This window comes from Sander vitreus, unplaced genomic scaffold, assembly GCF_031162955.1.
Source record: "Sander vitreus isolate 19-12246 unplaced genomic scaffold, sanVit1 ctg631_0, whole genome shotgun sequence".
NCBI lineage: Eukaryota > Metazoa > Chordata > Actinopteri > Perciformes > Percidae > Sander > Sander vitreus.
In genome coordinates this window covers 1-17,303 of record NW_027595720.1, presented here as the reverse complement: position 1 = coordinate 17,303, position 17,303 = coordinate 1, and the positions used below count along the sequence as shown (strand labels likewise).

Sequence of the window (17,303 nt, the reverse complement as noted above, 5' to 3'; positions counted from 1 at the left end):
ATTTGAACTTTTTTTGCTGCACTCAGAGTATACAGTGCTCATCCTGAAGGGGATAGTATAGTGCATCAGAATTGCTTGTTGAATGGTCAACTAGCTTTGGAAACCCCCTTTCCCCACAGCTTTCCATTGTCGTATAGGGGTGGGAGAGTGGGTACTGTGTCCAACCATTTCTGTGTAAAAAACAACTAAAGAAGTCTCTTGGATGACAGACAAAGCATCTTTGGAGTACCTTTACCAAGTCCAGTTGCCCTTGATTTGAACCCTTCCCTAGATAACTATTCATGGGTAGCTGTATCTTGTCCCTTAAAATCTCTGACGAGTCTGCCCAGACTTACTTTTTGCAGACATTTACATTTACTTTGTAACGTTACATAATCCATCCCCATACACCGCTATAGCTAAAGGCTTTCATCATGACATATTTGATTTATTGTATTATAATTTTTGTGACAATTCCTACTAAACTTCTGTTCATTCAGTCAGGATGGCCGAGCGGTCCAAGGCGCTGCGCTCAGGTCGCAGTCTCCACTGGAGGCGTGGGTTCGAATCCCACTTCTGACATTAAGAGTTTTCCTCTGGAACTAATGTCTGAAACATGATATTGGGTAAAAAAAATCAATTTCAATCAGATGCCGTTCTTCATATTTTAGGGCACATGAATATGGGCAAGATACAGCATTGTGAGTACAGGACCACCTTTTGTGAGCATCTTCATTGTCAACCCATGTCAAGTTACCATGTGTTTGTACACAGTAGACCTATCTACTGCTGTATTCATTGTTTGTGGCAAATCCTTCAAAGCCTTTTCTTGACTTGACTTTTCCCACATCCTCTGTGAAAGCTTAGCTTACTGAATTACCTAAGTTAGCCAGTAATTTCTGCTTTTTCATCGTATCTACTTTGTGATTGTTGTGTGCCTTTAATATCTTACATTTGGATATTATGAAAGAAACTGCCTAGCAAACCCATGTAGCGGTAGTGGTTGTGGTTCCATGGTGTAATGGTTAGCACTCTGGACTCTGAATCCAGTGATCTGAGTTCAAATCTCAGTGGAACCTGGTTTTAAGCCAGAGTACAGGTGAAAAAAAAATCAACCTTTCCAAATCTAGCTTAAAGTAGGCTTACAGGTAAAATTTCCTTGGCCATTTAGACTGAAAGCAGTACGTTGGTGGGGGGGGGGCATGTTGAGGAGTCACATGGTCTTTATGTTAACTTGATCACCATAAAAAATTAGGTTTCGCTGACATTTGAACTTTTTTTTGCTGCACTCAGAGTATACAGTGCTCATCCTGAAGGGGATAGTATAGTGCATCAGAATTGCTTGTTGAATGGTCAACTAGCTTTGGAAACCCCCTTTCCCCACAGCTTTCCATTGTCGTATAGGGGTGGGAGAGTGGGTACTGTGTCCAACCATTTCTGTGTAAAAAACAACTAAAGAAGTCTCTTGGATGACAGACAAAGCATCTTTGGAGTACCTTTTACCAAGTCCAGTTGCCCTTGATTTGAACCCTTCCCTAGATAACTATTCATGGGTAGCTGTATCTTGTCCCTTAAAATCTCTGACGAGTCTGCCCAGACTTACTTTTTGCAGACATTTACATTTACTTTGTAACGTTACATAATCCATCCCCATACACCGCTATAGCTAAAGGCTTTCATCATGACATATTTGATTTATTGTATTATAATTTTTGTGACAATTCCTACTAAACTTCTGTTCATTCAGTCAGGATGGCCGAGCGGTCCAAGGCGCTGCGCTCAGGTCGCAGTCTCCACTGGAGGCGTGGGTTCGAATCCCACTTCTGACATTAAGAGTTTTCCTCTGGAACTAATGTCTGAAACATGATATTGGGTAAAAAAAATCAATTTCAATCAGATGCCGTTCTTCATATTTTAGGGCACATGAATATGGGCAAGATACAGCATTGTGAGTACAGGACCACCTTTTGTGAGCATCTTCATTGTCAACCCATGTCAAGTTACCATGTGTTTGTACACAGTAGACCTATCTACTGCTGTATTCATTGTTTGTGGCAAATCCTTCAAAGCCTTTTCTTGACTTGACTTTTCCCACATCCTCTGTGAAAGCTTAGCTTACTGAATTACCTAAGTTAGCCAGTAATTTCTGCTTTTTCATCGTATCTACTTTGTGATTGTTGTGTGCCTTTAATATCTTACATTTGGATATTATGAAAGAAACTGCCTAGCAAACCCATGTAGCGGTAGTGGTTGTGGTTCCATGGTGTAATGGTTAGCACTCTGGACTCTGAATCCAGTGATCTGAGTTCAAATCTCAGTGGAACCTGGTTTTAAGCCAGAGTACAGGTGAAAAAAAAATCAACCTTTCCAAATCTAGCTTAAAGTAGGCTTACAGGTAAAATTTCCTTGGCCATTTAGACTGAAAGCAGTACGTTGGTGGGGGGCATGTTGAGGAGTCACATGGTCTTTATGTTAACTTGATCACCATAAAAATTAGGTTTCGCTGACATTTGAACTTTTTTTTGCTGCACTCAGAGTATACAGTGCTCATCCTGAAGGGGATAGTATAGTGCATCAGAATTGCTTGTTGAATGGTCAACTAGCTTTGGAAACCCCCTTTCCCCCACAGCTTTCCATTGTCGTATAGGGGTGGGGGAGTGGGTACTGTGTCCAACCATTTCTGTGTAAAAAACAACTAAAGAAGTCTCTTGGATGACAGACAAAGCATCTTTGGAGTACCTTTTACCAAGTCCAGTTGCCCTTGATTTGAACCCTTCCCTAGATAACTATTCATGGGTAGCTGTATCTTGTCCCTTAAAATCTCTGACGAGTCTGCCCAGACTTACTTTTTGCAGACATTTACATTTACTTTGTAACGTTACATAATCCATCCCCATACACCGCTATAGCTAAAGGCTTTCATCATGACATATTTGATTTATTGTATTATAATTTTTGTGACAATTCCTACTAAACTTCTGTTCATTCAGTCAGGATGGCCGAGCGGTCCAAGGCGCTGTGCTCAGGTCGCAGTCTCCACTGGAGGCGTGGGTTCGAATCCCACTTCTGACATTAAGAGTTTTCCTCTGGAACTAATGTCTGAAACATGATATTGGGTAAAAAAAATCAATTTCAATCAGATGCCGTTCTTCATATTTTAGGGCACATGAATATGGGCAAGATACAGCATTGTGAGTACAGGACCACCTTTTGTGAGCATCTTCATTGTCAACCCATGTCAAGTTACCATGTGTTTGTACACAGTAGACCTATCTACTGCTGTATTCATTGTTTGTGGCAAATCCTTCAAAGCCTTTTTCTTGACTTGACTTTTCCCACATCCTCTGTGAAAGCTTAGCTTACTGAATTACCTAAGTTAGCCAGTAATTTCTGCTTTTTTCATCGTATCTACTTTGTGATTGTTGTGTGCCTTTAATATCTTACATTTGGATATTATGAAAGAAACTGCCTAGCAAACCCATGTAGCGGTAGTGGTTGTGGTTCCATGGTGTAATGGTTAGCACTCTGGACTCTGAATCCAGTGATCTGAGTTCAAATCTCAGTGGAACCTGGTTTTAAGCCAGAGTACAGGTGAAAAAAAAATCAACCTTTCCAAATCTAGCTTAAAGTAGGCTTACAGGTAAAATTTCCTTGGCCATTTAGACTGAAAGCAGTACGTTGGTGGGGGGGGGGCATGTTGAGGAGTCACATGGTCTTTATGTTAACTTGATCACCATAAAAATTAGGTTTCGCTGACATTTGAACTTTTTTTTGCTGCACTCAGAGTATACAGTGCTCATCCTGAAGGGGATAGTATAGTGCATCAGAATTGCTTGTTGAATGGTCAACTAGCTTTGGAAACCCCCTTTCCCCACAGCTTTCCATTGTCGTATAGGGGTGGGAGAGTGGGTACTGTGTCCAACCATTTCTGTGTAAAAAACAACTAAAGAAGTCTCTTGGATGACAGACAAAGCATCTTTGGAGTACCTTTTACCAAGTCCAGTTGCCCTTGATTTGAACCCTTCCCTAGATAACTATTCATGGGTAGCTGTATCTTGTCCCTTAAAATCTCTGACGAGTCTGCCCAGACTTACTTTTTGCAGACATTTACATTTACTTTGTAACGTTACATAATCCATCCCCATACACCGCTATAGCTAAAGGCTTTCATCATGACATATTTGATTTATTGTATTATAATTTTTGTGACAATTCCTACTAAACTTCTGTTCATTCAGTCAGGATGGCCGAGCGGTCCAAGGCGCTGTGCTCAGGTCGCAGTCTCCACTGGAGGCGTGGGTTCGAATCCCACTTCTGACATTAAGAGTTTTCCTCTGGAACTAATGTCTGAAACATGATATTGGGTAAAAAAAATCAATTTCAATCAGATGCCGTTCTTCATATTTTAGGGCACATGAATATGGGCAAGATACAGCATTGTGAGTACAGGACCACCTTTTGTGAGCATCTTCATTGTCAACCCATGTCAAGTTACCATGTGTTTGTACACAGTAGACCTATCTACTGCTGTATTCATTGTTTGTGGCAAATCCTTCAAAGCCTTTTCTTGACTTGACTTTTCCCACATCCTCTGTGAAAGCTTAGCTTACTGAATTACCTAAGTTAGCCAGTAATTTCTGCTTTTTTCATCGTATCTACTTTGTGATTGTTGTGTGCCTTTAATATCTTACATTTGGATATTATGAAAGAAACTGCCTAGCAAACCCATGTAGCGGTAGTGGTTGTGGTTCCATGGTGTAATGGTTAGCACTCTGGACTCTGAATCCAGTGATCTGAGTTCAAATCTCAGTGGAACCTGGTTTTAAGCCAGAGTACAGGTGAAAAAAAAATCAACCTTTCCAAATCTAGCTTAAAGTAGGCTTACAGGTAAAATTTCCTTGGCCATTTAGACTGAAAGCAGTACGTTGGTGGGGGGGGGGCATGTTGAGGAGTCACATGGTCTTTATGTTAACTTGATCACCATAAAAAATTAGGTTTCGCTGACATTTGAACTTTTTTTTGCTGCACTCAGAGTATACAGTGCTCATCCTGAAGGGGATAGTATAGTGCATCAGAATTGCTTGTTGAATGGTCAACTAGCTTTGGAAACCCCCCTTTCCCCACAGCTTTCCATTGTCGTATAGGGGTGGGAGAGTGGGTACTGTGTCCAACCATTTCTGTGTAAAAAACAACTAAAGAAGTCTCTTGATGACAGACAAAGCATCTTTGGAGTACCTTTACCAAGTCCAGTTGCCCTTGATTTGAACCCTTCCCTAGATAACTATTCATGGGTAGCTGTATCTTGTCCCTTAAAATCTCTGACGAGTCTGCCCAGACTTACTTTTTGCAGACATTTACATTTACTTTGTAACGTTACATAATCCATCCCCATACACCGCTATAGCTAAAGGCTTTCATCATGACATATTTGATTTATTGTATTATAATTTTTGTGACAATTCCTACTAAACTTCTGTTCATTCAGTCAGGATGGCCGAGCGGTCCAAGGCGCTATGCTCAGGTCGCAGTCTCCACTGGAGGCGTGGGTTCGAATCCCACTTCTGACATTAAGAGTTTTCCTCTGGAACTAATGTCTGAAACATGATATTGGGTAAAAAAAATCAATTTCAATCAGATGCCGTTCTTCATATTTTAGGGCACATGAATATGGGCAAGATACAGCATTGTGAGTACAGGACCACCTTTTGTGAGCATCTTCATTGTCAACCCATGTCAAGTTACCATGTGTTTGTACACAGTAGACCTATCTACTGCTGTATTCATTGTTTGTGGCAAATCCTTCAAAGCCTTTTTCTTGACTTGACTTTTCCCACATCCTCTGTGAAAGCTTAGCTTACTGAATTACCTAAGTTAGCCAGTAATTTCTGCTTTTTTCATCGTATCTACTTTGTGATTGTTGTGTGCCTTTAATATCTTACATTTGGATATTATGAAAGAAACTGCCTAGCAAACCCATGTAGCGGTAGTGGTTGTGGTTCCATGGTGTAATGGTTAGCACTCTGGACTCTGAATCCAGTGATCTGAGTTCAAATCTCAGTGGAACCTGGTTTTAAGCCAGAGTACAGGTGAAAAAAAAATCAACCTTTCCAAATCTAGCTTAAAGTAGGCTTACAGGTAAAATTTCCTTGGCCATTTAGACTGAAAGCAGTACGTTGGTGGGGGGGGGGCATGTTGAGGAGTCACATGGTCTTTATGTTAACTTGATCACCATAAAAATTAGGTTTCGCTGACATTTGAACTTTTTTTTGCTGCACTCAGAGTATACAGTGCTCATCCTGAAGGGGATAGTATAGTGCATCAGAATTGCTTGTTGAATGGTCAACTAGCTTTGGAAACCCCCTTTCCCCACAGCTTTCCATTGTCGTATAGGGGTGGGAGAGTGGGTACTGTGTCCAACCATTTCTGTGTAAAAAACAACTAAAGAAGTCTCTTGGATGACAGACAAAGCATCTTTGGAGTACCTTTACCAAGTCCAGTTGCCCTTGATTTGAACCCTTCCCTAGATAACTATTCATGGGTAGCTGTATCTTGTCCCTTAAAATCTCTGACGAGTCTGCCCAGACTTACTTTTTGCAGACATTTACATTTACTTTGTAACGTTACATAATCCATCCCCATACACCGCTATAGCTAAAGGCTTTCATCATGACATATTTGATTTATTGTATTATAATTTTTGTGACAATTCCTACTAAACTTCTGTTCATTCAGTCAGGATGGCCGAGCGGTCCAAGGCGCTGTGCTCAGGTCGCAGTCTCCACTGGAGGCGTGGGTTCGAATCCCACTTCTGACATTAAGAGTTTTCCTCTGGAACTAATGTCTGAAACATGATATTGGGTAAAAAAAATCAATTTCAATCAGATGCCGTTCTTCATATTTTAGGGCACATGAATATGGGCAAGATACAGCATTGTGAGTACAGGACCACCTTTTGTGAGCATCTTCATTGTCAACCCATGTCAAGTTACCATGTGTTTGTACACAGTAGACCTATCTACTGCTGTATTCATTGTTTGTGGCAAATCCTTCAAAGCCTTTTTCTTGACTTGACTTTTCCCACATCCTCTGTGAAAGCTTAGCTTACTGAATTACCTAAGTTAGCCAGTAATTTCTGCTTTTTCATCGTATCTACTTTGTGATTGTTGTGTGCCTTTAATATCTTACATTTGGATATTATGAAAGAAACTGCCTAGCAAACCCATGTAGCGGTAGTGGTTGTGGTTCCATGGTGTAATGGTTAGCACTCTGGACTCTGAATCCAGTGATCTGAGTTCAAATCTCAGTGGAACCTGGTTTTAAGCCAGAGTACAGGTGAAAAAAAAATCAACCTTTCCAAATCTAGCTTAAAGTAGGCTTACAGGTAAAATTTCCTTGGCCATTTAGACTGAAAGCAGTACGTTGGTGGGGGGGGGGCATGTTGAGGAGTCACATGGTCTTTATGTTAACTTGATCACCATAAAAAATTAGGTTTCGCTGACATTTGAACTTTTTTTTGCTGCACTCAGAGTATACAGTGCTCATCCTGAAGGGGATAGTATAGTGCATCAGAATTGCTTGTTGAATGGTCAACTAGCTTTGGAAACCCCCTTTCCCCACAGCTTTCCATTGTCGTATAGGGGTGGGAGAGTGGGTACTGTGTCCAACCATTTCTGTGTAAAAAACAACTAAAGAAGTCTCTTGGATGACAGACAAAGCATCTTTGGAGTACCTTTACCAAGTCCAGTTGCCCTTGATTTGAACCCTTCCCTAGATAACTATTCATGGGTAGCTGTATCTTGTCCCTTAAAATCTCTGACGAGTCTGCCCAGACTTACTTTTTGCAGACATTTACATTTACTTTGTAACGTTACATAATCCATCCCCATACACCGCTATAGCTAAAGGCTTTCATCATGACATATTTGATTTATTGTATTATAATTTTTGTGACAATTCCTACTAAACTTCTGTTCATTCAGTCAGGATGGCCGAGCGGTCCAAGGCGCTGTGCTCAGGTCGCAGTCTCCACTGGAGGCGTGGGTTCGAATCCCACTTCTGACATTAAGAGTTTTCCTCTGGAACTAATGTCTGAAACATGATATTGGGTAAAAAAAAATCAATTTCAATCAGATGCCGTTCTTCATATTTTAGGGCACATGAATATGGGCAAGATACAGCATTGTGAGTACAGGACCACCTTTTGTGAGCATCTTCATTGTCAACCCATGTCAAGTTACCATGTGTTTGTACACAGTAGACCTATCTACTGCTGTATTCATTGTTTGTGGCAAATCCTTCAAAGCCTTTTTCTTGACTTGACTTTTCCCACATCCTCTGTGAAAGCTTAGCTTACTGAATTACCTAAGTTAGCCAGTAATTTCTGCTTTTTTCATCGTATCTACTTTGTGATTGTTGTGTGCCTTTAATATCTTACATTTGGATATTATGAAAGAAACTGCCTAGCAAACCCATGTAGCGGTAGTGGTTGTGGTTCCATGGTGTAATGGTTAGCACTCTGGACTCTGAATCCAGTGATCTGAGTTCAAATCTCAGTGGAACCTGGTTTTAAGCCAGAGTACAGGTGAAAAAAAAATCAACCTTTCCAAATCTAGCTTAAAGTAGGCTTACAGGTAAAATTTCCTTGGCCATTTAGACTGAAAGCAGTACGTTGGTGGGGGGGGGGCATGTTGAGGAGTCACATGGTCTTTATGTTAACTTGATCACCATAAAAAATTAGGTTTCGCTGACATTTGAACTTTTTTTTGCTGCACTCAGAGTATACAGTGCTCATCCTGAAGGGGATAGTATAGTGCATCAGAATTGCTTGTTGAATGGTCAACTAGCTTTGGAAACCCCCTTTCCCCCACAGCTTTCCATTGTCGTATAGGGGTGGGAGAGTGGGTACTGTGTCCAACCATTTCTGTGTAAAAAACAACTAAAGAAGTCTCTTGGATGACAGACAAAGCATCTTTGGAGTACCTTTTACCAAGTCCAGTTGCCCTTGATTTGAACCCTTCCCTAGATAACTATTCATGGGTAGCTGTATCTTGTCCCTTAAAATCTCTGACGAGTCTGCCCAGACTTACTTTTTGCAGACATTTACATTTACTTTGTAACGTTACATAATCCATCCCCATACACCGCTATAGCTAAAGGCTTTCATCATGACATATTTGATTTATTGTATTATAATTTTTGTGACAATTCCTACTAAACTTCTGTTCATTCAGTCAGGATGGCCGAGCGGTCCAAGGCGCTGCGCTCAGGTCGCAGTCTCCACTGGAGGCGTGGGTTCGAATCCCACTTCTGACATTAAGAGTTTTCCTCTGGAACTAATGTCTGAAACATGATATTGGGTAAAAAAAATCAATTTCAATCAGATGCCGTTCTTCATATTTTAGGGCACATGAATATGGGCAAGATACAGCATTGTGAGTACAGGACCACCTTTTGTGAGCATCTTCATTGTCAACCCATGTCAAGTTACCATGTGTTTGTACACAGTAGACCTATCTACTGCTGTATTCATTGTTTGTGGCAAATCCTTCAAAGCCTTTTTCTTGACTTGACTTTTCCCACATCCTCTGTGAAAGCTTAGCTTACTGAATTACCTAAGTTAGCCAGTAATTTCTGCTTTTTTCATCGTATCTACTTTGTGATTGTTGTGTGCCTTTAATATCTTACATTTGGATATTATGAAAGAAACTGCCTAGCAAACCCATGTAGCGGTAGTGGTTGTGGTTCCATGGTGTAATGGTTAGCACTCTGGACTCTGAATCCAGTGATCTGAGTTCAAATCTCAGTGGAACCTGGTTTTAAGCCAGAGTACAGGTGAAAAAAAATCAACCTTTCCAAATCTAGCTTAAAGTAGGCTTACAGGTAAAATTTCCTTGGCCATTTAGACTGAAAGCAGTACGTTGGTGGGGGGGGGGCATGTTGAGGAGTCACATGGTCTTTATGTTAACTTGATCACCATAAAAATTAGGTTTCGCTGACATTTGAACTTTTTTTTGCTGCACTCAGAGTATACAGTGCTCATCCTGAAGGGGATAGTATAGTGCATCAGAATTGCTTGTTGAATGGTCAACTAGCTTTGGAAACCCCCTTTCCCCACAGCTTTCCATTGTCGTATAGGGGTGGGAGAGTGGGTACTGTGTCCAACCATTTCTGTGTAAAAAACAACTAAAGAAGTCTCTTGGATGACAGACAAAGCATCTTTGGAGTACCTTTACCAAGTCCAGTTGCCCTTGATTTGAACCCTTCCCTAGATAACTATTCATGGGTAGCTGTATCTTGTCCCTTAAAATCTCTGACGAGTCTGCCCAGACTTACTTTTTGCAGACATTTACATTTACTTTGTAACGTTACATAATCCATCCCCATACACCGCTATAGCTAAAGGCTTTCATCATGACATATTTGATTTATTGTATTATAATTTTTGTGACAATTCCTACTAAACTTCTGTTCATTCAGTCAGGATGGCCGAGCGGTCCAAGGCGCTGCGCTCAGGTCGCAGTCTCCACTGGAGGCGTGGGTTCGAATCCCACTTCTGACATTAAGAGTTTTCCTCTGGAACTAATGTCTGAAACATGATATTGGGTAAAAAAAATCAATTTCAATCAGATGCCGTTCTTCATATTTTAGGGCACATGAATATGGGCAAGATACAGCATTGTGAGTACAGGACCACCTTTTGTGAGCATCTTCATTGTCAACCCATGTCAAGTTACCATGTGTTTGTACACAGTAGACCTATCTACTGCTGTATTCATTGTTTGTGGCAAATCCTTCAAAGCCTTTTTCTTGACTTGACTTTTCCCACATCCTCTGTGAAAGCTTAGCTTACTGAATTACCTAAGTTAGCCAGTAATTTCTGCTTTTTCATCGTATCTACTTTGTGATTGTTGTGTGCCTTTAATATCTTACATTTGGATATTATGAAAGAAACTGCCTAGCAAACCCATGTAGCGGTAGTGGTTGTGGTTCCATGGTGTAATGGTTAGCACTCTGGACTCTGAATCCAGTGATCTGAGTTCAAATCTCAGTGGAACCTGGTTTTAAGCCAGAGTACAGGTGAAAAAAAAATCAACCTTTCCAAATCTAGCTTAAAGTAGGCTTACAGGTAAAATTTCCTTGGCCATTTAGACTGAAAGCAGTACGTTGGTGGGGGGGGGGCATGTTGAGGAGTCACATGGTCTTTATGTTAACTTGATCACCATAAAAATTAGGTTTCGCTGACATTTGAACTTTTTTTTGCTGCACTCAGAGTATACAGTGCTCATCCTGAAGGGGATAGTATAGTGCATCAGAATTGCTTGTTGAATGGTCAACTAGCTTTGGAAACCCCCTTTCCCCACAGCTTTCCATTGTCGTATAGGGGTGGGAGAGTGGGTACTGTGTCCAACCATTTCTGTGTAAAAAACAACTAAAGAAGTCTCTTGGATGACAGACAAAGCATCTTTGGAGTACCTTTACCAAGTCCAGTTGCCCTTGATTTGAACCCTTCCCTAGATAACTATTCATGGGTAGCTGTATCTTGTCCCTTAAAATCTCTGACGAGTCTGCCCAGACTTACTTTTTGCAGACATTTACATTTACTTTGTAACGTTACATAATCCATCCCCATACACCGCTATAGCTAAAGGCTTTCATCATGACATATTTGATTTATTGTATTATAATTTTTGTGACAATTCCTACTAAACTTCTGTTCATTCAGTCAGGATGGCCGAGCGGTCCAAGGCGCTGTGCTCAGGTCGCAGTCTCCACTGGAGGCGTGGGTTCGAATCCCACTTCTGACATTAAGAGTTTTCCTCTGGAACTAATGTCTGAAACATGATATTGGGTAAAAAAAAATCAATTTCAATCAGATGCCGTTCTTCATATTTTAGGGCACATGAATATGGGCAAGATACAGCATTGTGAGTACAGGACCACCTTTTGTGAGCATCTTCATTGTCAACCCATGTCAAGTTACCATGTGTTTGTACACAGTAGACCTATCTACTGCTGTATTCATTGTTTGTGGCAAATCCTTCAAAGCCTTTTTCTTGACTTGACTTTTCCCACATCCTCTGTGAAAGCTTAGCTTACTGAATTACCTAAGTTAGCCAGTAATTTCTGCTTTTTCATCGTATCTACTTTGTGATTGTTGTGTGCCTTTAATATCTTACATTTGGATATTATGAAAGAAACTGCCTAGCAAACCCATGTAGCGGTAGTGGTTGTGGTTCCATGGTGTAATGGTTAGCACTCTGGACTCTGAATCCAGTGATCTGAGTTCAAATCTCAGTGGAACCTGGTTTTAAGCCAGAGTACAGGTGAAAAAAAAATCAACCTTTCCAAATCTAGCTTAAAGTAGGCTTACAGGTAAAATTTCCTTGGCCATTTAGACTGAAAGCAGTACGTTGGTGGGGGGGGGGCATGTTGAGGAGTCACATGGTCTTTATGTTAACTTGATCACCATAAAAATTAGGTTTCGCTGACATTTGAACTTTTTTTTGCTGCACTCAGAGTATACAGTGCTCATCCTGAAGGGGATAGTATAGTGCATCAGAATTGCTTGTTGAATGGTCAACTAGCTTTGGAAACCCCCTTTCCCCACAGCTTTCCATTGTCGTATAGGGGTGGGAGAGTGGGTACTGTGTCCAACCATTTCTGTGTAAAAAACAACTAAAGAAGTCTCTTGGATGACAGACAAAGCATCTTTGGAGTACCTTTTACCAAGTCCAGTTGCCCTTGATTTGAACCCTTCCCTAGATAACTATTCATGGGTAGCTGTATCTTGTCCCTTAAAATCTCTGACGAGTCTGCCCAGACTTACTTTTTGCAGACATTTACATTTACTTTGTAACGTTACATAATCCATCCCCATACACCGCTATAGCTAAAGGCTTTCATCATGACATATTTGATTTATTGTATTATAATTTTTGTGACAATTCCTACTAAACTTCTGTTCATTCAGTCAGGATGGCCGAGCGGTCCAAGGCGCTGTGCTCAGGTCGCAGTCTCCACTGGAGGCGTGGGTTCGAATCCCACTTCTGACATTAAGAGTTTTCCTCTGGAACTAATGTCTGAAACATGATATTGGGTAAAAAAAATCAATTTCAATCAGATGCCGTTCTTCATATTTTAGGGCACATGAATATGGGCAAGATACAGCATTGTGAGTACAGGACCACCTTTTGTGAGCATCTTCATTGTCAACCCATGTCAAGTTACCATGTGTTTGTACACAGTAGACCTATCTACTGCTGTATTCATTGTTTGTGGCAAATCCTTCAAAGCCTTTTTCTTGACTTGACTTTTCCCACATCCTCTGTGAAAGCTTAGCTTACTGAATTACCTAAGTTAGCCAGTAATTTCTGCTTTTTCATCGTATCTACTTTGTGATTGTTGTGTGCCTTTAATATCTTACATTTGGATATTATGAAAGAAACTGCCTAGCAAACCCATGTAGCGGTAGTGGTTGTGGTTCCATGGTGTAATGGTTAGCACTCTGGACTCTGAATCCAGTGATCTGAGTTCAAATCTCAGTGGAACCTGGTTTTAAGCCAGAGTACAGGTGAAAAAAAATCAACCTTTCCAAATCTAGCTTAAAGTAGGCTTACAGGTAAAATTTCCTTGGCCATTTAGACTGAAAGCAGTACGTTGGTGGGGGGGGGGCATGTTGAGGAGTCACATGGTCTTTATGTTAACTTGATCACCATAAAAAATTAGGTTTCGCTGACATTTGAACTTTTTTTTGCTGCACTCAGAGTATACAGTGCTCATCCTGAAGGGGATAGTATAGTGCATCAGAATTGCTTGTTGAATGGTCAACTAGCTTTGGAAACCCCCTTTCCCCACAGCTTTCCATTGTCGTATAGGGGTGGGAGAGTGGGTACTGTGTCCAACCATTTCTGTGTAAAAAACAACTAAAGAAGTCTCTTGGATGACAGACAAAGCATCTTTGGAGTACCTTTTACCAAGTCCAGTTGCCCTTGATTTGAACCCTTCCCTAGATAACTATTCATGGGTAGCTGTATCTTGTCCCTTAAAATCTGCGACGAGTCTGCCCAGACTTACTTTTGCAGACATTTACATTTACTTTGTAACGTTACATAATCCATCCCCATACACCGCTATAGCTAAATGCTTTCATCATGACATATTTGATTTATTGTATTATAATTTTTGTGACAATTCCTACTAAACTTCTGTTCATTCAGTCAGGATGGCCGAGCGGTCCAAGGCGCTGCGTTCAGGTCGCAGTCTCCACTGGAGGCGTGGGTTCGAATCCCACTTCTGACATTAAGAGTTTTCCTCTGGAACTAATGTCTGAAACATGATATTGGGTAAAAAAAAAATCAATTTCAATCAGATGCCGTTCTTCATATTTTAGGGCACATGAATATGGGCAAGATACAGCATTGTGAGTACAGGACCACCTTTTGTGAGCATCTTCATTGTCAACCCATGTCAAGTTACCATGTGTTTGTACACAGTAGACCTATCTACTGCTGTATTCATTGTTTGTGGCAAATCCTTCAAAGCCTTTTTCTTGACTTGACTTTTCCCACATCCTCTGTGAAAGCTTAGCTTACTGAATTACCTAAGTTAGCCAGTAATTTCTGCTTTTTCATCGTATCTACTTTGTGATTGTTGTGTGCCTTTAATATCTTACATTTGGATATTATGAAAGAAACTGCCTAGCAAACCCATGTAGCGGTAGTGGTTGTGGTTCCATGGTGTAATGGTTAGCACTCTGGACTCTGAATCCAGTGATCTGAGTTCAAATCTCAGTGGAACCTGGTTTTAAGCCAGAGTACAGGTGAAAAAAAAATCAACCTTTCCAAATCTAGCTTAAAGTAGGCTTACAGGTAAAATTTCCTTGGCCATTTAGACTGAAAGCAGTACGTTGGTGGGGGGGGGGCATGTTGAGGAGTCACATGGTCTTTATGTTAACTTGATCACCATAAAAAATTAGGTTTCGCTGACATTTGAACTTTTTTTGCTGCACTCAGAGTATACAGTGCTCATCCTGAAGGGGATAGTATAGTGCATCAGAATTGCTTGTTGAATGGTCAACTAGCTTTGGAAACCCCCTTTCCCCACAGCTTTCCATTGTCGTATAGGGGTGGGAGAGTGGGTACTGTGTCCAACCATTTCTGTGTAAAAAACAACTAAAGAAGTCTCTTGGATGACAGACAAAGCATCTTTGGAGTACCTTTTACCAAGTCCAGTTGCCCTTGATTTGAACCCTTCCCTAGATAACTATTCATGGGTAGCTGTATCTTGTCCCTTAAAATCTCTGACGAGTCTGCCCAGACTTACTTTTGCAGACATTTACATTTACTTTGTAACGTTACATAATCCATCCCCATACACCGCTATAGCTAAAGGCTTTCATCATGACATATTTGATTTATTGTATTATAATTTTTGTGACAATTCCTACTAAACTTCTGTTCATTCAGTCAGGATGGCCGAGCGGTCCAAGGCGCTGCGTTCAGGTCGCAGTCTCCACTGGAGGCGTGGGTTCGAATCCCACTTCTGACATTAAGAGTTTTCCTCTGGAACTAATGTCTGAAACATGATATTGGGTAAAAAAAAAATCAATTTCAATCAGATGCCGTTCTTCATATTTTAGGGCACATGAATATGGGCAAGATACAGCATTGTGAGTACAGGACCACCTTTTGTGAGCATCTTCATTGTCAACCCATGTCAAGTTACCATGTGTTTGTACACAGTAGACCTATCTACTGCTGTATTCATTGTTTGTGGCAAATCCTTCAAAGCCTTTTCTTGACTTGACTTTTCCCACATCCTCTGTGAAAGTTTAGCTTACTGAATTACCTAAGTTAGCCAGTAATTTCTGCTTTTTCATCGTATCTACTTTGTGATTGTTGTGTGCCTTTAATATCTTACATTTGGATTTTATGAAAGAAACTGCCTAGCAAACCCATGTAGCGGTAGTGGTTGTGGTTCCATGGTGTAATGGTTAGCACTCTGGACTCTGAATCCAGTGATCTGAGTTCAAATCTCAGTGGAACCTGGTTTTAAGCCAGAGTACAGGTGAAAAAAAAATCAACCTTTCCAAATCTAGCTTAAAGTAGGCTTACAGGTAAAATTTCCTTGGCCATTTAGACTGAAAGCAGTACGTTGGTGGGGGGGGGGCATGTTGAGGAGTCACATGGTCTTTATGTTAACTTGATCACCATAAAAAATTAGGTTTCGCTGACATTTGAACTTTTTTTGCTGCACTCAGAGTATACAGTGCTCATCCTGAAGGGGATAGTATAGTGCATCAGAATTGCTTGTTGAATGGTCAACTAGCTTTGGAAACCCCCTTTCCCCACAGCTTTCCATTGTCGTATAGGGGTGGGAGAGTGGGTACTGTGTCCAACCATTTCTGTGTAAAAAACAACTAAAGAAGTCTCTTGGATGACAGACAAAGCATCTTTGGAGTACCTTTTACCAAGTCCAGTTGCCCTTGATTTGAACCCTTCCCTAGATAACTATTCATGGGTAGCTGTATCTTGTCCCTTAAAATCTCTGACGAGTCTGCCCAGACTTACTTTTTGCAGACATTTACATTTACTTTGTAACGTTACATAATCCATCCCCATACACCGCTATAGCTAAAGGCTTTCATCATGACATATTTGATTTATTGTATTATAATTTTTGTGACAATTCCTACTAAACTTCTGTTCATTCAGTCAGGATGGCCGAGCGGTCCAAGGCGCTGTGCTCAGGTCGCAGTCTCCACTGGAGGCGTGGGTTCGAATCCCACTTCTGACATTAAGAGTTTTCCTCTGGAACTAATGTCTGAAACATGATATTGGGTAAAAAAAAATCAATTTCAATCAGATGCCGTTCTTCATATTTTTAGGGCACATGAATATGGGCAAGATACAGCATTGTGAGTACAGGACCACCTTTTGTGAGCATCTTCATTGTCAACCCATGTCAAGTTACCATGTGTTTGTACACAGTAGACCTATCTACTGCTGTATTCATTGTTTGTGGCAAATCCTTCAAAGCCTTTTCTTGACTTGACTTTTCCCACATCCTCTGTGAAAGCTTAGCTTACTGAATTACCTAAGTTAGCCAGTAATTTCTGCTTTTTCATCGTATCTACTTTGTGATTGTTGTGTGCCTTTAATATCTTACATTTGGATATTATGAAAGAAACTGCCTAGCAAACCCATGTAGCGGTAGTGGTTGTGGTTCCATGGTGTAATGGTTAGCACTCTGGACTCTGAATCCAGTGATCTGAGTTCAAATCTCAGTGGAACCTGGTTTTAAGCCAGAGTACAGGTGAAAAAAAA

The 17,303-nt window shown here is 40.7% G+C and overlaps 28 non-coding genes across 28 annotated transcripts; all 28 read left to right on the top strand.

The window, feature by feature from the left end:
- Positions 1-478: 478 nt before the first annotated feature.
- On the top strand, positions 479-561 carry trnal-cag (transfer RNA leucine (anticodon CAG)). The gene has a single exon. It is a non-coding gene; the product is annotated as a tRNA-Leu (tRNA).
- Positions 562-986: 425 nt separating this feature from the next.
- trnaq-cug (transfer RNA glutamine (anticodon CUG)) lies at positions 987-1,058 on the top strand. The gene has a single exon. It is a non-coding gene; the product is annotated as a tRNA-Gln (tRNA).
- Positions 1,059-1,725: 667 nt separating this feature from the next.
- On the top strand, positions 1,726-1,808 carry trnal-cag (transfer RNA leucine (anticodon CAG)). Its single transcript has one exon. It is a non-coding gene; the product is annotated as a tRNA-Leu (tRNA).
- A 425-nt stretch (positions 1,809-2,233) lies between these two features.
- Positions 2,234-2,305, top strand: trnaq-cug (transfer RNA glutamine (anticodon CUG)). The gene has a single exon. It is a non-coding gene; the product is annotated as a tRNA-Gln (tRNA).
- Positions 2,306-2,968: 663 nt separating this feature from the next.
- Positions 2,969-3,051, top strand: trnal-cag (transfer RNA leucine (anticodon CAG)). Its single transcript has one exon. It is a non-coding gene; the product is annotated as a tRNA-Leu (tRNA).
- Positions 3,052-3,478: 427 nt separating this feature from the next.
- On the top strand, positions 3,479-3,550 carry trnaq-cug (transfer RNA glutamine (anticodon CUG)). Its single transcript has one exon. It is a non-coding gene; the product is annotated as a tRNA-Gln (tRNA).
- A 666-nt stretch (positions 3,551-4,216) lies between these two features.
- On the top strand, positions 4,217-4,299 carry trnal-cag (transfer RNA leucine (anticodon CAG)). Its single transcript has one exon. It is a non-coding gene; the product is annotated as a tRNA-Leu (tRNA).
- Positions 4,300-4,725: 426 nt separating this feature from the next.
- On the top strand, positions 4,726-4,797 carry trnaq-cug (transfer RNA glutamine (anticodon CUG)). Its single transcript has one exon. It is a non-coding gene; the product is annotated as a tRNA-Gln (tRNA).
- A 666-nt stretch (positions 4,798-5,463) lies between these two features.
- On the top strand, positions 5,464-5,546 carry trnal-cag (transfer RNA leucine (anticodon CAG)). The gene has a single exon. It is a non-coding gene; the product is annotated as a tRNA-Leu (tRNA).
- A 427-nt stretch (positions 5,547-5,973) lies between these two features.
- On the top strand, positions 5,974-6,045 carry trnaq-cug (transfer RNA glutamine (anticodon CUG)). The gene has a single exon. It is a non-coding gene; the product is annotated as a tRNA-Gln (tRNA).
- Positions 6,046-6,710: 665 nt separating this feature from the next.
- On the top strand, positions 6,711-6,793 carry trnal-cag (transfer RNA leucine (anticodon CAG)). Its single transcript has one exon. It is a non-coding gene; the product is annotated as a tRNA-Leu (tRNA).
- Positions 6,794-7,219: 426 nt separating this feature from the next.
- On the top strand, positions 7,220-7,291 carry trnaq-cug (transfer RNA glutamine (anticodon CUG)). Its single transcript has one exon. It is a non-coding gene; the product is annotated as a tRNA-Gln (tRNA).
- A 666-nt stretch (positions 7,292-7,957) lies between these two features.
- Positions 7,958-8,040, top strand: trnal-cag (transfer RNA leucine (anticodon CAG)). The gene has a single exon. It is a non-coding gene; the product is annotated as a tRNA-Leu (tRNA).
- A 428-nt stretch (positions 8,041-8,468) lies between these two features.
- trnaq-cug (transfer RNA glutamine (anticodon CUG)) lies at positions 8,469-8,540 on the top strand. The gene has a single exon. It is a non-coding gene; the product is annotated as a tRNA-Gln (tRNA).
- A 668-nt stretch (positions 8,541-9,208) lies between these two features.
- On the top strand, positions 9,209-9,291 carry trnal-cag (transfer RNA leucine (anticodon CAG)). The gene has a single exon. It is a non-coding gene; the product is annotated as a tRNA-Leu (tRNA).
- Positions 9,292-9,718: 427 nt separating this feature from the next.
- Positions 9,719-9,790, top strand: trnaq-cug (transfer RNA glutamine (anticodon CUG)). Its single transcript has one exon. It is a non-coding gene; the product is annotated as a tRNA-Gln (tRNA).
- Positions 9,791-10,454: 664 nt separating this feature from the next.
- trnal-cag (transfer RNA leucine (anticodon CAG)) lies at positions 10,455-10,537 on the top strand. Its single transcript has one exon. It is a non-coding gene; the product is annotated as a tRNA-Leu (tRNA).
- Positions 10,538-10,963: 426 nt separating this feature from the next.
- Positions 10,964-11,035, top strand: trnaq-cug (transfer RNA glutamine (anticodon CUG)). Its single transcript has one exon. It is a non-coding gene; the product is annotated as a tRNA-Gln (tRNA).
- Positions 11,036-11,700: 665 nt separating this feature from the next.
- trnal-cag (transfer RNA leucine (anticodon CAG)) lies at positions 11,701-11,783 on the top strand. Its single transcript has one exon. It is a non-coding gene; the product is annotated as a tRNA-Leu (tRNA).
- Positions 11,784-12,210: 427 nt separating this feature from the next.
- Positions 12,211-12,282, top strand: trnaq-cug (transfer RNA glutamine (anticodon CUG)). The gene has a single exon. It is a non-coding gene; the product is annotated as a tRNA-Gln (tRNA).
- A 666-nt stretch (positions 12,283-12,948) lies between these two features.
- On the top strand, positions 12,949-13,031 carry trnal-cag (transfer RNA leucine (anticodon CAG)). The gene has a single exon. It is a non-coding gene; the product is annotated as a tRNA-Leu (tRNA).
- Positions 13,032-13,457: 426 nt separating this feature from the next.
- On the top strand, positions 13,458-13,529 carry trnaq-cug (transfer RNA glutamine (anticodon CUG)). Its single transcript has one exon. It is a non-coding gene; the product is annotated as a tRNA-Gln (tRNA).
- A 665-nt stretch (positions 13,530-14,194) lies between these two features.
- trnal-cag (transfer RNA leucine (anticodon CAG)) lies at positions 14,195-14,277 on the top strand. Its single transcript has one exon. It is a non-coding gene; the product is annotated as a tRNA-Leu (tRNA).
- Positions 14,278-14,705: 428 nt separating this feature from the next.
- Positions 14,706-14,777, top strand: trnaq-cug (transfer RNA glutamine (anticodon CUG)). Its single transcript has one exon. It is a non-coding gene; the product is annotated as a tRNA-Gln (tRNA).
- A 665-nt stretch (positions 14,778-15,442) lies between these two features.
- On the top strand, positions 15,443-15,525 carry trnal-cag (transfer RNA leucine (anticodon CAG)). The gene has a single exon. It is a non-coding gene; the product is annotated as a tRNA-Leu (tRNA).
- Positions 15,526-15,952: 427 nt separating this feature from the next.
- On the top strand, positions 15,953-16,024 carry trnaq-cug (transfer RNA glutamine (anticodon CUG)). The gene has a single exon. It is a non-coding gene; the product is annotated as a tRNA-Gln (tRNA).
- A 666-nt stretch (positions 16,025-16,690) lies between these two features.
- Positions 16,691-16,773, top strand: trnal-cag (transfer RNA leucine (anticodon CAG)). The gene has a single exon. It is a non-coding gene; the product is annotated as a tRNA-Leu (tRNA).
- Positions 16,774-17,200: 427 nt separating this feature from the next.
- trnaq-cug (transfer RNA glutamine (anticodon CUG)) lies at positions 17,201-17,272 on the top strand. Its single transcript has one exon. It is a non-coding gene; the product is annotated as a tRNA-Gln (tRNA).
- Positions 17,273-17,303: the final 31 nt, after the last annotated feature.